Consider the following 6,321-nt stretch of genomic DNA (forward strand, 5'->3'; position numbering starts at 1 on the left):
GTGGGACGTCTGATCATTATCTTGTGGAGGCGAGGGTGAAAATTTTTAGAGGGTTTCGGAAAAGAGGAAACAATGTCGGTGAGAATGAGTGGTGCGATCAAGTGAGCTTGGAAAATAGACATGCTTGATGACATACCAGGAGAGATTGAGTGTAGAATGGCAAAAGGTGAGGGGAGTAGGTGAGGAATGGGAGATATTGAGGGAACCAGTGATGGCATGCGCAAGAGATGCATGTAGCATGCGGAAGGTAGGAGGTGGGAGAGAGTAGTGAGTGGTTGGATAAAGAGGTAGATATGTTAGTGAAAGAGAATAGAGAGGCCAATAGGGAAGGGGTTCATATGATTGGTGAGCGCCAGGAGGTCAAGAGGAAGTGGCACGGGTTGAAAAGGAGTGCAAATGAGAGATGGAGGTGAGCGAATGTCGGTAAACTTTAGGGGGAACAAGATGCTGTTTTGGAAGGAGGTTAAATGTTGTGCGAAAAACAAGAGAACTAATAGGAACATCGATGAAGGGGACGAAAGGGAAAGTGATAACAAGTAGTGATGGAATGAGGAGGAGATGGGGTGAGTATATTGAAGGATTGGTGATAGAATGGCTGATGTAGAGGGTTTGTGTCGGATTGGCATGCAAAGAGAACTAGTCGTGGAAAGTAATTCGGTGAAGAGAGAAGTAGTGAAAGCCTTACGTAAGATGAAATATGGCAAGGAGGCTGGAGTGGATGGTACTGCAGTTTATTAAAAAAGGGATAACTGTGTTGTTGATCGGTGGTAAGGATTTTCAATGTATGGATCATAGTGAGATGCCAGAGGAATGACGGATTACATGTATAGTTCCAGTGTTTAAAGGTAAAGGGGATAAAGGTGAGTGTTGAAACTACAGAGGTGCAAGTTTGTTGAGAATACCTGGCGAGTTGTATGGGAAGGTATTGATTAAGAGGGTGAAGGCATGTCCAGAGCATCAGATTGGGGAAGAGCAGTGTGGTTTCAGAGGCGGTAGGGGATGTGTGTATTGAGTGTTTGCTATCAAGAATGTGTATGAGAAATACTTAGAGAAACAGATGGATTTGTATGTAGCAGTTATGGATCTGGAGAAGGCATGTGATAGGACTGATAGAGATGCCTTGTGAGAAAGGTCTTAGAAAAATGGTGTTCAACAAAAGAGAGGTTCCGAGAGAGGCCACGAATGTTGGGAGGGGTCGACACATCTGCTGCCAGAGCCCTCACAATCACTGGTAGTAGAGCCAGGCAGAAACCCGGAGGGCTAGGGACCATAGCTTTGCTGGACGAATAACATTACTGCGTTTTACAGGTCAGCAGAGAGCATGGGGTCAGATAGATTAGTAGTAATGCTTCATTAGACGCAGATATGAATAATTGATAAGGGAACTACATCTTTTTGATAAAAAAGTGTATGAAATAAAAGTTAAATGAATTTTTCATGGTTGAAGATCTAACGTAGCGCTTCTTTCTGACCAAAACGTTGCTGTTGATAGAGTCTTTGTTTGAAAATAGTTAGCAATATCAAAATTCATTGGATAGTTCCATTCTCAGCTTTCTCTTTTATTTCTAATGTGCTTCTGTATTAGTCCTTCTATTTCTAAATTAATTTTTCCGCATGAACTCAGTACAATTTAAGGCGAGGCTTGAGTGGCGTGTGTAGTGCTCGGCTGAGCTGGGAGTGAGGGGGATACTCTGGTATAGCTCGTGATCCAATCAACCCGATTTTTCGTTTCCTTTCATGAAATTTGATCCTCTCTCTCTCTCTCTCTCTCTCTCTCTCTCTCTCTCTCTCTCTCTCTCTCTCTCTCTCTCTCTCTCTCTCTCTCTCTCTCTCTCTCTCTCTCTCTCTCTCTCTCTCTCTCTCTCTCTCTCTCTCTCTCTCTCTCTCTCTCTCTCTCTCTCTCTCTCTCTCTCTCTCTCTCTCTCTCTCTCTCTCTCTCTCTCTCTCTCTCTCTCTCTCTCTCTCTCTCTCTCTCTCTCTCTCTCTCTCTCTCTCTCTCTCTCTCTCTCTCTCTCTCTCTCTCTCTCTCTCTCTCTCTCTCTCTCTCTCTCTCTCTCTCTCTCTCTCTCTCTCTCTCTCTCTCTCTCTCTCTCTCTCTCTCTCTCTCTCTCTCTCTCTCTCTCTCTCTCTCTCTCTCTCTCTCTCTCTCTCTCTCTCTCTCTCTCTCTCTCTCTCTCTCTCTCTCTCTCTCTCTCTCTCTCTCTCTCTCTCTCTCTCTCTCTCTCTCTCTCTCTCTCTCTCTCTCTCTCTCTCTCTCTCTCTCTCTCTCTCTCTCTCTCTCTCTCTCTCTCTCTCTCTCTCTCTCTCTCTCTCTCTCTCTCTCTCTCTCTCTCTTCTCTCTCTCTCTCTCTCTCTCTCTCTCTCTCTCTCTCTCTCTCTCTCTCTCTCTCTCTCTCTCTCTCTCTCTCTCTCTCTCTCTCTCTCTCTCTCTCTCTCTCTCTCTCTCTCTCTCTCTCTCTCTCTCTCTCTCTCTCTCTCTCTCTCTCTCTCTCTCTCTCTCTCTCTCTCTCTTACATTTTCTTTGTTAAATGGAAGAAAATGTTCTGGTGATACGAGTGGAATATCAACTCGATCTTCTTTCAGATTCAGTCTCATTTACATATCTCATTAATTACCACCCAGGGATGGTCGGAGGCTCATCACCAACCCAGGCCCTGAAAAAGGAATAAAAAATTCTTTATCATACTGTCAGAAAATGGCTCGTCCCGAGCTGGTATATCTGAAGGATAGACCAAACTCTGTATCTATGACTATTGACCAAAGAGGAGTGATGATGCCTCGTATGGGATCGAAAAATACATGAGAAAGACAGTTGACTGGTGACCTGATGGTCTGTGACGAGGTCATCGCATGGAGGACTGTGATAGTATCGGAAATATTGAATCTATATGGATGGAAACAGATGGACAAGTTGAAGGCTCCTTCCCATTGAAAACTCCATCATATCATCCAGCAGGAAAAGAGCTACGAAGGAGCGCCATGTAGGTTAGAAGACATACAGATTGACGTAGATATTTTATGGATAAGTATGAGGGAAATCACGTGTTGATCGAATAACAGCCGTCGGCTACTGTGGGAAAGACTCTAGACATTGTCTTATAAAGAAAAGAGAAACTGGTTTCTTCACTCATGATCGATATCCTTACAGTAATTATTTAGTTGTGTTATAAATGCAATATTATTTTCCTTCGCTCCCTGGCAGTATCTCGCTGAACTTTACTTCAGTGTTCTGCAACTCCACTACTTTAGAACTGCTCCGTCCACATTTGTACTTCATGTTCTTTTCTTTACTCACACGTTGTTTCTGGTCTTTCTTTCTCTTTCTGGCGTGAAAGGAATTATCATAGGCTGATTTTCGTAACTATTCAGTATTTTAGAAGCTTCTTCTAGGCTTCCTTAGACGTTGCGTTACTTCTTTGAGAAATTGTTTTACATCTTTGAATCGTTGTTTATAAGGTTAACATGTGAGTGACGGAATTACCTTCTTTTTGTATATAATAATTTCAGCATATATAGAATGTCTTACGAAGTGGTTGTGAAGACTGAATGATTGTGTCCTTTCATTTCTTAGTTCATATTTCTAGTTATGGAAGCTAATGTCATGTGTATCTTTTGACATGCAGCTCTGCTTCGCGTATTCAGAGTTAGTATTGATTACCATTCCAAGGTCTTTCTCTTTTTTGCGTCTCAAATATGGGTTTGCAAAGCATCTTTATATTTGTGTTTAATATTTTTGTCGGTAAAGTTCATGACTCCACATTTGTCCACTGTGGAGTCCATTGCCTACAGTGTAGTCCAGTGTCTAGAATGGAGTGAATTGTCCAGAGTGGAATCCAATGTCTACAGTGGAGTCCATTGTCTCCAGTGGAGTCCATTGTCTCCAGTGGAGTCCATTTTCTCCAGTGGAGTCCATTGTCTCCAGTGGAGTCCATTGTCTACAGTGGAGTCCATTGTCTACAGTGGAGTCCATTGTCTACAGTGGAGTCCATTGTCATCAGTGAAGACCGTTTGCCGTGACCCTGAGCGCTGCATCATTATGACTACGTCAATCTGAGTGAATAAACCGTCGACCGTTGTGTGAGATCTTGCCCAACGTGTTGCCGGGTCTGGAGATGGTAAGTGCAGCCGCAGCCGAGCCCTGTGTTACCCCACGTAAGGCAGAGCTTGGCCGCCTCGTTTCTCCAGTACCACGTGATGTTTCCAGCGTGTAATCCACACACACATTCTCGATCACTTAAGCCTTATAGTCTAATTTTTTCTAATAAATCTTTAAGTAATTCCTTATTGATAGATTATTGTTAGTCTAAGTATATAATATTCAAAGTTTTGTTTTTGTCAGATTGTAATATATAGATACCTAAGGAGTTTTATCGAATTAGATACACGTGATCTTATATTGCGAGAACTCGAGACCCATTTTGCTCACTTACTAGTTTTTTATACTATCTAAGACGGCACGGGCAGCTGAGGACCTATTCAAGGTTATCCCATAAATGTTATACATATGTATATATATATATATATATATATATATATATATATATATATATATATATATATATATATATATATATATATACATATATATATATATATATATATATATATATATATATATATATATATATATATATATATATATATATATATATATATATATATATTTACCTCCTTCCAGAACATCTTTTTATTCTCCCTAAAATTTACTGATAGTCTATCACCCCAACTCTCATTTGCCCTTTTTTTCACCTCTTGCACCTTTCTCTTGACCTCCTGTCTCTTTCTTTTATACTTCTCCCACTCAATTGCATCTTTTCCCTGCAAAAATCGTCCAAATGCCTCTCTCTTCTCTTTCACTAATACTCTTACTTCTTCATCCCACCACTCACTACCCTTTCTAAACAGCCCACCTCCCACTCTTCTCATGCCACAAGCATCTTTTGCGCAATCCATCACTGATTCCCTAAATACATCCCATTCCTCCCCCACTCCCCTTACTTCCATTGTTCTCACCTTTTTCCATTCTGTACACAGTCTCTCCTGGTACTTCCCCACACAGGTCTCCTTCCCAAGCTCACTTGCTCTCACCACCTTCTTCACCCCAACATTCACTCCTCTTTTCTGAAAACCCATACTAATCTTCACCTTAGCCTCCACAAGATAATGATCAGACATCCCTCCAGTTGCACCTCTCAGCACATTAACATCCAAAAGTCTCTCTTTCGCACGCCTGTCAATTAACACATAATCCAATAACTCTCTCTGGCCATCTCTCCTACTTACATAAGTATACTTATGTATATCTCGCTTTTTAAACCAGGTATTCCCAATCATCAGTCCTTTTTCAGCACATAAATCTACAAGCTCTTCACCATTTCCATTTACAACACTGAACACCCCATGCATACCAATTATTCCCTCAACTGCCACATTACTCACCTTTGCATTCAAATCACCCATCACTATAACCCGGTCTCGTGCATCAAAACCGCTAACACACTCATTCAGCTGCTCCCAAAACACTTGCCTCTCATGATCTTTCTTCTCATGCCCAGGTGCATATGCACCAATAATCACCCACCTCTCTCCATCAACTTTCAATTTTACCCATATTAATCGAGAATTTACTTTCTTACATTCTATCACATACTCCCACAACTCCTGTTTCAGGAGTATTGCTACTCCTTCCCTTGCTCTTGTCCTCTCACTAACCCCTGACTTCACTCCCCAGACATTTCCAAACCACTCTTCCCCTTTACCCTTGAGCTTCGTTTCACTCAGAGCCAAAACATCCAGGTTCCTTTCCTCAAACATACTACCTATCTCTCCTTTTTTCACATCTTGGTTACATCCACACACATTTAGGCACCCCACTCTGAGCCTTCGAGGAGGATGATCACTCCCCGCGTGACTCCTTCTTCTGTTTCCCATTTTAGAAAGTTAATACAAGGAGGGGAGGATTTCCGGCCCCCCGCTCCCGTCCCCTCTAGTCGCTTTCTACGACACGCGAGGAATACGTGGGAAGTATTCTTTCACCCCTATCCCCAGGGATAAATATACATATATATATACATATACACACACACACACACATACACACACATACGCACATACCCCACACACACACACACATACATATATATACAAAATGAAAAATGTAAGAAACAATTTAGAAAACAAACTTTTAGCTTGAAATGAATGAAAAAAATGAATGTCACATAATGGTGCGTAAGACAAGGGAGCAAATGGGAACTTCATGAAAGGCGTAAATGGGGAGGTGATAACAAGTAGTGGTGATGTGAGAAGGAGATGGAATGAGTA

This window comes from Panulirus ornatus, chromosome 3 (genome assembly GCF_036320965.1).
Source record: "Panulirus ornatus isolate Po-2019 chromosome 3, ASM3632096v1, whole genome shotgun sequence".
Classification (NCBI taxonomy): domain Eukaryota; kingdom Metazoa; phylum Arthropoda; class Malacostraca; order Decapoda; family Palinuridae; genus Panulirus; species Panulirus ornatus.